Source organism: Galeopterus variegatus, unplaced genomic scaffold, assembly GCF_000696425.1.
Source record: "Galeopterus variegatus unplaced genomic scaffold, G_variegatus-3.0.2 Scaffold7457, whole genome shotgun sequence".
Classification (NCBI taxonomy): Eukaryota; Metazoa; Chordata; class Mammalia; order Dermoptera; family Cynocephalidae; genus Galeopterus; species Galeopterus variegatus.
Genome location: NW_007733568.1, coordinates 92632 through 103128, shown reverse-complemented (window position 1 = coordinate 103128; position 10497 = coordinate 92632).

The following is a 10497-nucleotide window of genomic DNA, read 5'->3' as shown; positions in this document are numbered from 1 at the left end:
CATCCTTGTGGCCTTCAGTGCTCTGGCTTCATTAGCTACAATCTTTTCTCTGCACAGATTGGTTAACAACTCAGAAAGGGAAAGGAATGGGATGCTATGCTTGTGTAGGATAAGAGGAGTGACACTGGCAACCCCAAAGATAAACGACAGGAGACTCTGAGGTGCCTGGGAATTTTCCACTTCTGCAGCCTTCCTCTCTTTGGCATGGTTCCACTTTTGTCCCTGAGTTCCTTATAAGCTTCACTTCTTCCCCCACCCCTGGGTTGCAGAGAAAGCAGTTATGCAGCACCGGGGTTGATAGTCTGCCCAATCCACTCCCTGTAGGTAACCACCCAGCAATCATTATCATCATCATCATCATCATCATCATCATCATCATCATCTCCTTGTAAACTGTATGGAGTTGCCTGCTTCATCCTTTGGTCTCAGGATACCTTCTCAGTTTGGCGGGCATTATACTGTTAGCTCACACTTGGACAAGAGGAAAAGCTTTAAGACTGAGCCATGTTCTTCTGCACAGGTATTACCAAACAGTACTGCATTGGAGGAGACAGGATAATTATCAACTATTAATGCATTAGTATTTTATTAAGAATTGCTATATATAAATCTCTTTGCATGAAGCCATGAAAAAAGAGGGATGAGTGATAAGTTTACAAAAATCCCACCTTGAACTCCTAACATAAAATTTGACTAGGAAGTGAAACTAAGTTTGTGTTTATTTGTGTTATCATAAAGTTACTATTTGCATTTCTCTTTGACTTTAGTTGGAAAACCTATATGATTTCCATACATTACTTATGTAAACAGTATTTACATATGCCTTTATACAAGGGTACTTCAAAAAGTTTGCAGAAAAACAGAATTGAAAGATAACATGAATCTTTCCATGAACTTTTTGAAGTACCTTGTATATGCCTTTCCTTAACCCATGTATCTTAAGAGGAAATGCCAGAAGATAAAAAGAGGATTGCACGACACAACATGAATGAATTCTCACATGACTAGGGTTCTCAACCAACCATACCTCCCTCATTCTGTATCTTGACTATGGGCACTTGGGAGGCAAACTGTGTAATTTCAGTACTTAACTCAGTGGCTGACATTTAGCAGTGCTCTAAAGAGCTTATTGAATGAATGAATAAATTACTAACCAAAGTTTGAAGAAAATTAGTTTAGATGTTACCCAGTATCCACTGCCTAGACAGTCCAACAATCTTTCAGGATTCATTGATGAACTAAGAAATAATCACTGAGGTGTCTGATCTGTGAATGCATCAGTGGTGTTCTTTTTATCAATAATTAGAAGATGATTTTACTGGATTGCAAAATGTTTCGAGTTATAGTAGCCTTTGTGGTTTTATACCTATATCTTTATGATGATCTTAATGCACATCCCAAATAATACCCATCTTTCTCTCTTTCTCTCCCTCTCGTATTTATATATAATTATATATAATATTATTTAATATTTAATATTACATTAAATATCAATACTTGATATTATATTACTTGATAATTATTAATAAATATTTATTTATTATTAACTTGAAATATTTAATATACATAGTTTTAAATTATTAATATTATTAAATCAATTTCAGAGCATGACAAGTATTGCAATGTCACATTTCATTTCTTTTTGAGTTTTGGAAAAGTAGCCATTTGAGTTGTTAGATGTTTTTTTATTACTGTAATTCTTGTGGTGAGACTGGGTAGGTCGAAACACGGGGAAGAGAGAAAAAGATGTTTTTAGGGGAATTTTAGTGTACTATTCCTTAGATAATAATAATTCCTCAGCCTTGCTTTGTGTTTCTTACCCTTGATATTTTCGAAATGTACAGGCAGTTATTTTGCTGAATGTATGTTAATTAGGGAAAGATAGAATACATACACACACACACACACACACGAGGGTGCTTCAAAAGGTTCATGAAAGATAGAATTAAGAGATAATATGAATGTTTCCATTAACTTTTTGAAGTTCTCTTGTGTGTGTATACATATGTGTATATATATATCACCAAACTCACACTAATTGAATTTTAGTCCGTGTTCAGAAATCAGCCTCTAATTCCATCTGATATCTGTATTCAACAACTACATCTTTCCTTAGACAAAGATGGAGAGTGGTTCTGTTTTGACAAATTCTAAAAAGTGAGTTTATTCCACAATTACTTTGATAGATTTGCTGCAGGGAAATTTTGAGGTGCTGGAAATGGGCCCAAAATGAAGGGTCACATGAATGAGTGCCCTGCCAAATGTTTTGCCAATAGCAATGGTCTAATTGGCAGACCATATTCAAATACAAGTATGTTGCTATTGATGCCGTTGGTGATTTCAAAGAGAAAATTATGCTTCTATCTGTTTTTCTTTGCATTTATTTAGAGATGGTTTTAAACTTACAGGAAAGTGATATATATATATATATATTACCCCTTACCACCTTGGCTTACCAATCATTTACATTCTGCTCCGTTTGCTTTAGCATTCTGTGTATGTGTCTATGTGTGTGAGTACATATATATATATATATATATGAAGGTACTTCAAAAAGTTCATGGAAAAATAGAATTAAAAGATAATGTGAATCTTTCCATGTACTTTTTGACATACACTTGTGTGTGTGTAAATATATATATAAATATATATGTGCATATATTTGCATATTTTTAGAACCATTTGAGAATAAGTTGCTGACATCATGACCCTTTAACCTCAAATATGTATTCTAAGAACAAAATATTTTCTTACACAAATACAGTGCAGTTATCAGAATCAAGATTTTTAGAATTGATTTATTATCTAGTTGACATTCCATGTTCCAATTTTGTCAGTCGTTCCATAATGTCCCTTATAGCTCTTTTTTCCTCGTCCATGATTGCACATTGCATTTAGTTGTCATGTCTCTTTAGTCTCCTTTAATCTACATTAGTTCCTCAGTCGTTGTGTTTCTTACTTTTAGAACAAGTTTACTGTTTTTGAGGTGTAGTGTGAGCAGTGCTACAGGACCCAGTTGCCTGAACAGAGCTGCCCTGTCAGCACATCCATGCGTCTGGGATGCCCAACATCTGGATAATAGCTTTAGTTAAGACACTTTCCTGAACATTTCTGTTGTCATTTACATTATCTTGAGTCAATGCTTTAAAACCCATTACAATACTCTATGACTGTATTAGTTACAAAATAGGCTCTGTAGCTCTAACAAAGAGACCCAAGGATGACTTAAACAGAATTCACTTCTCTGTCATGTAACAGGCCATGAAAAGGTGTTCCCAAACTGGTCAGGTGCCTCTGCCGTACTTACTACACAACTTCTATCTCTGGGTCCTGAGCAGCTGCTCCAGGTCTTGCTATTGCCCAAACAGTGGGAAAAACCAGAGGTCCACACACACATCCCTTTTTAGAGACATGAGCTGGAGACATGCAGCACCACTTTTGCTTCTGTTCCACTGCCCAGAACTTAGTCACATAGAACACTCCAACCTGCAAGGGAGGTTGGGAAGAAGAGTCCTTAGTGGTGGCCATGTACCCTGGACCTCATTACTGGACACCATGAGAATTGTGCTAATGAGCATCTGATATTCTCTGACCCAGAAACCATCCATACATGGGCACTTCCTGTTTAGTAGACTGTCATGTAAAGAGTGCAGTAGCGAAAGGCATAATGTGTGGGAAAATGAGAATTCAGTCAAAAGCCCAATCTATGGAAAATTAGCTGAGGCGATATATCCCTAAATGGAAAAATGCAAAGGGAACTGCTGAGATGAGGAGCCTCTTGAGATCCACTAGACTCCTGGAAAAAGAGTGCAGCTGGTCACACCTCTCAACTCTACTTCTTACCAAGCTCATGCCTTGTACATTATACTCCAGTGACAAGAAATCACTTGTAAGGTTTCCCCTCCATGCCTGTTGCTTCATGCTTCTTCCAACTTGGATCTTACATGTACATCTGCCTGGAATGTCCTCTTACCACCCCTACTCTCCGACTGGCAAATACAACTCATCTTTTAGCATGCATTTGAATCTCACCTTCTCTGAGAAAGCTCTCCTGACTCTTGGGATCTGATGAGCACCCCACACAGCTACACCCACAGCACTACAGCATCCCAACACATTCGTGTGTCTGTCACACACTACGGGACTGTAGGCTTCTTGATGGCAGAAACTGTGTCTTCCTAGTTTTGTAGCCTTTGTGCTCTGTGGTTCAGAAGTGTAGGCCAAGGTCATATGCTTTTCTAACTTGCCAGAGAGTGACAGCTGGGAGAAAACTAGGAGGTCAGAAGATTACAGGAAGGCAGTCTAGGGTATCAGGATGGTAAGCTTGGGAGCAATCGATGGCTGAGGGAAAGAAGCCAGGGAAGAGGGAAAGATCGTAGACATAGAAGAGAGAAGAATCGAGTCCAGAATCGTGGAGGCAGTAGAAATAAGAACACGAGACTCATCAAAGAAGAATGTCTAGACTTAGAAATGAGGCTGTAGGAAGAGACAGTGGAGGACGTTACAGAGGAACACTGAAGTGGAGAGAAGGCTGGTGGAGTAAAGCTGCTTGTATATACACACGTACACCAAGAGTCATGCACCAAATTCCCTTCCCATTTATATGTGTTTGTGCTCAAAATTAGGTTTTAAGTTTGACTCCCTACCAAAATGCACTTGAACAAGTAAAGTCTGTCCCTAATTTAAGGCCCAAATTCTTTTTACTCTAGCATTTTTGTTGGAAATTTGACCTCCGTGTACACGGTTGTGGTAAAATCGAGCAACACTTGGTCACAGTTACTTTTAAGTAACTAGCATAATTTTAGGAAATAAATTGAAAAGGGATGTGAAGGGGAAGACTTAATACATGGATTTGTTTCTGATAAATATTTACGAGGTTCTGATATTTTTCCCCAGACAGCTTTTTAAATATGTTTTTTTAGAAAACTATGTTGTTCAAGAATCATAAATATGCACACCACAGTCTGGCTCGAATGCCAGACTCACCCCAGACACAAGGAACCCTCCCCGCAGCCCTCCGCACCTGGCCCTGCCCGCACGGCCATCGAGGGCTCTGGTGCCTGCCCCGTGAAGCCAGCGCCTCCCAGGAGAGCCCGCTGCAGGCTGCTTTGCCTTGGGCTTCTGACATGAGTTCCAGTAAGCCAAGAGTTATTGGTGTCACGTCACCTTCATCCCCCTGATAAAAACTAGCCTATCCTGAATTATCAGGAAAATAACAAGGAAATGGTACACTGGGTGATTCCAGTGGGGTGTGCTCTATGGATGCCAGAAGGGCCTTTCTGAATAATTCTAGGGAGCCTTCAAACTGTTTTCCCCCTAAACCCAACTGAGTGACTTGAAGGGTGGCCTTTTCAGGTTACAACTATGGCTGACAAGAAATAAAAATGCTGAAATGGTAGTTGATATTTATTAAATGAGCTAGGCATTGGCTACTCACTTTGTATTTATTATTTATTTCCTGTCATTTTCACAATAAACCTATGAGCTACTACATCTCCCACTACTTACAACTATGGCTGACAAGAAATAAAAATGCTGAAATGGTAGTTGATATTTATTAAATGAGCCAGGCATTGGCTACTCACTTTGTATTTATTATTTATTTCCTGTCATTTTCACAATAAACCTATGAGCTACTACATCTCCCACTACTGAGACGGCCCGTGCTCACATGATAAGCAGAACAGGCAGGAGGTGACAAGTGTGGTGGCTCTATCACGCACTGCCTTCCAGCCTTTCTAGGGAAGAAAGCATTTGCAACACCCTCAAGTCCCGCAGGATAGCAGCCGTGATCTTGACCTGTACCCGGAGTCCACCTGCCTGATGCGATCCATGCCTGTAGTGGCACGTTTACCAACTCTTTTCCTCCCAAACAATTGCAGCTGCCACCCAAATTCACACAAATTATTTCATTATTTTACTATGAGAACCTTATGAAAAATAAATGAGGACCTTATAAAAATAAATATACTGCAGCACTAGTCACAATAGCCAAGATGTGGAAACAGCCTAAATGCCCATCAGCAGAAGAATGGATAAAGAAAACAGGTTAAATATATGCAATGGAATAGTATACAGCCTTAAAAAAGAAGGAAATCTTGTACTATACGAAAACATGAATGAATCTCAAGGACATTATACTAAGTGAAATAAGCTAGTCACACAAAGGCAAGTACTGTATGATACCACTTCTATGAGGTGTATGAAATAGTCAGAGAAACAGAGAGCAGAATGAATGGCGGATGCCAAGGGCTGGAGGCTGAGGGGAATGGGAGGTGCTAATCAATGGGTATAAAATTTCAGTTATGCAAGATAAGTTCTAGAGCTCTGGGTACAACACTGTGCCTGCAGTTACGAACACTGTGTTATACGCTGAAAAATCTGCTAAGAGGGTAGATCTCATGTTGTGTTCTTGCCACAGAAAAGAAATAAATAAATAATATTACAAATACAGAGAAGATCCTAAACGCAGAGAATGTCCTTGAAAATACGTATGATATTAAAACGTAGGCCCTTAAACTTGAAAACTACTTTTTGTGCTTTTCAGTCTGTGTACACACACACACCNAAAAAAAAAAATTAAGTTGTTATTAGTCTAAAATAATCCATTATAACCATAACATGTTTTTTGTAATCCTCATGGTAACCATAAACAAACATTACTGGGGACATACTAAAATTATGTAGCAAGAAATCAAAATATACTACCAGAGAAAACTACTTAATCACAAAGGAAGAGTGTAAGACCACCCCCCCAAAAAGTAACAAAATGGCAATAACAAGTCCCTAATAATAACTCTAGATGTAAATGAATTAAATTCCCTAATAAAAAGACAGAGTGGCTGAATGGATTATAAAAAAAGAACAACATGATACCTACAAGAAACTCATTTCACATATAAAGACACATATCAACTGAAAGCGAAGGGATGAAAAAAGATATTTCATGTAAATGGAAACCAAAGAAAGAGCAGGAGTAGCTGTACTTATATCAGATAAAACAGACAGCAAGTTAAGGAAAGTAATAAACAGACCAATTAACAAGAGCATATAACAATTCTAAATATGTACACACCCAACTCTGGAGCACCCAGATATATAAAGCAATTACTATTAGACCCAATCAGAGAAACAGACTCCAAGAATAATAGCTGGGACTTCAGTGACCTTAATTCACTAAAGTACAGATCATCTAGACAGAAAATTAACCAGGAAACATCAGAGTTAGGGCCGGCCCCGTGGCGCACTCGGGAGAGTGCAGCGCTGGGAGCGCAGCGACGCTCCTGCCGCGGGTTCGGATCCTATATAGGAGTGGCCGGTGCACTCGCTGGCTGAGCGTGGTGCAGGTGACACCACACCAAGGTTTGCGATCCCCTTACCGGTCACGAAAAAGACAAAAAAAAAAAAAAACCATCACAATTAATCTCCACTCTAGACCAATTAGACCTAATGAACTTTTTTTTTTTCCTTTTTGTCTTTTTTCGTGCCCGGCAACGGATCGCAACCCTCAGTGTCGCGCCCGTACCGGACCGGGACCGGCTACGGGATCGCAACCCTCGGTGTTGCTCCTGCACCTCGCTCAGCCAGTGAGCGGCCGGTCTGTATGTGGGATCCGAACCCTTGGCGGGAGCGCCACCATGCTTCCCAAGCGGCGCACTGTAGCAGTGCGCCACCGGGCCGGCCCGACCTAATGAACCTTTAAAGAACATTTCATCCAACAGCTGTAGAATACATATTTTTCTCAGCAGTATGTGGAACATTCTCTAAAACAGATCATACATTAGGTCACAAAACAAGTCTCACAAAATTTTAAAAAATTGAAATCATACAAACTATCTTGTCCAACCACAGTGGTGTAAAACTAGAAAACAATAACATGTTAAGTGACACTGGAAATTGACAAATACAAATTAAACAACATGCTCCTAAACAACAAATAGGCTAAAGAAAAAATTTAAAAAGAAATTTAAAAATCCCTGGAGGCAAATGAAAATGAAAACACAACATATCAGAATATGTGGAATACAGCAAAAGTGGTTATAAGAAGGAAGTTTATAGCAATAAATGCCTACACCAAAAAAAAAAAAAAAAAAAAAAAAGACTTCAAACGAACAATCTAATGTTACACCTCAAGGAACTAGAAAAACAAGAACAAACCAAATGCAAAAGAGAGAAATAACAAAGATCAGAACAGAAATAAATGAATTAGAGATTTAAAAAAAATACAAAGGATTGATTTAAAAAGGGTGTTCAGGGCCAGCCCTGTGGCGCACCGGGAGAGTGCGGCACTGGGAGCGCAGTGACGCTCCCGCGACATGTTCGGATCCTATATAGGACTGGCCGGTGCGCTCACAGGCTGAGCGTGGAGCGGGTGACACCACACCAAGGGTTGTGATCCCCTTACCAGTCACGAAAAAGACAACAAAATAAATAAATAAAATAAAAATAAAAATAAAAAGGGTGTTCAAAAAGATAAACAAAATTGATAAACCATTAGCTACACTAACAAAGAAAAAAGGAAGACTCAATATCAGAGATGAAAAAGGTGACATTACAACATTACAATTTGTGTGATACCACAGCTACATAATAAGCTAACAAACTGGAAAACCTAGAAGATATGGATAAATTCCTGGACACATACAACCTATCAGGTTAAATAATGAAGAATTAGAAAACCTAAACAGACCAATAAAATATAATCAGATAGAAGCAGTAATAGAAAATCTCCCATCCAAGAAAACCCCAGGATCAGATGGCTTTACTGTCAAATTCTACCAAACATTTAAAGAAAAATTAATACTGATTCTTCTTAAACTCTTCCAAAAAATTAGAGGAGGATTACTTTCAAATTCATTTTATGAGGCCAGCAGTACTCTCACACCAAAACCAGAAAAAGACACAACAAAGAAAATTACGGAGTAATGAACGTAGATGTAAAAATTTTCTACAAAATACTAGTGAACAGACTCCATCGACAAATGTGTAAAAAGATCATTTGCCTCTCCCCACAACCAGGCACATCACCAGCACCACAGGGCCTGCTCAGGGTCCTGAGGCATGGATCTGGAGGCATGGAGCCGAGGACTGGACCCTCCTCCCACAACAAGGCACAACACCAGCACCACAGGACCTGCCCAGGGTCCTGAGGCATGGTTCTGGGAACTGGACCCCTTCGCACAACCAGGTACACTGCCATCACCACCACCAACTAGGCAAAGAGCATGCCAAAAACATCACCTCCACGTGGGTGGCCCACCACAGCCACCACAATAACCATGGCTGCCGCCAAAGTGGCTAGACTCCACAACAACCATGCAGATGGTCTGCCAGCTACCAAAGTGCACTGACACAATGAGAGTCACCAGCAGAGACCAAAGAAAAGAAAAGGAAGTCTCTCTCCACAAAGCTCATTCCAGACTGACAGAAGAAGCATCTGCTCTATGATAATACTGGGGGATCTGAACACACCTCTTAGCATTGGACAGATCATCTGAGCAACAAATCAACAGAGTAAGCATTACTCTTTCAGAAGGAGAGAAGAAATCTAGGGTAATTACAGGGGAGAGGGGGGATGGGGAGGGGAGGGGGAGAGACTGGACAAGGGGCATAAAGAATAAGTATGATTTGTAACAATATACATGCTAGTAATATTGATTTGATCAACATATGTCAACATTGAACCCCCAAAATATGTATAATCAAGTATGATTCAATAAAAAAAAAAAAAAAAAAAAAAAAACAGAAACAAAAACAATCAAAAAGTGCAGCATCTCAAGCAACTTAAGATTTTGTGAAATTGATGTTTGAGGTCAAATAGATTACATGACTCAAAAACAGTTGTAGTTATAATGATGACTGTAACCTCTAAGATGAATGTGAAGAGCATGACTAAAATTGTTTTTGGAAATGTGACTGGAATAAAATAATATTTTTGATATATTAAAAAAAAAAATTTAACCAAGGAAATAAAAGTCCTCTACAATGAAAACTACAAAACATTGGTGAAAAAAAACTTGACAAATAAATGTAAAGACATGTCATATTCATGGGTTGGAAGAATTAACAACATAAAAATGTCCATATTACTGAAAGCAATCTACAGATTCAACACAATCCCTATATATATATCGATGACATTCTTCACAGAAATACACAAAACAATGTTAAAATTTGTACGGAACCACAAAGGGGGAACATCACTCTACCTGACTTCAAAATAAGCTATAAAGCTACAGTAACCAAAACAGCATGGCACTAGCATCAAAATAGATAAACTGACCAACAGAACAGAATACAGAACCCAGAAATAAACCCACACAGCCAACTGTTTTTCAAAAAAAGGTGCCAAAAATATACAGTGGGGAAAGAACAGCTGGGAAAACTGGATATCCACACGCAGAAGATTACAACTAGACCCCTATGTCTCACCACATACAAAAATCAACTCAAAATGCATCAAAAACCTAAACTTAAGACCCCAAACTATGAAACTAC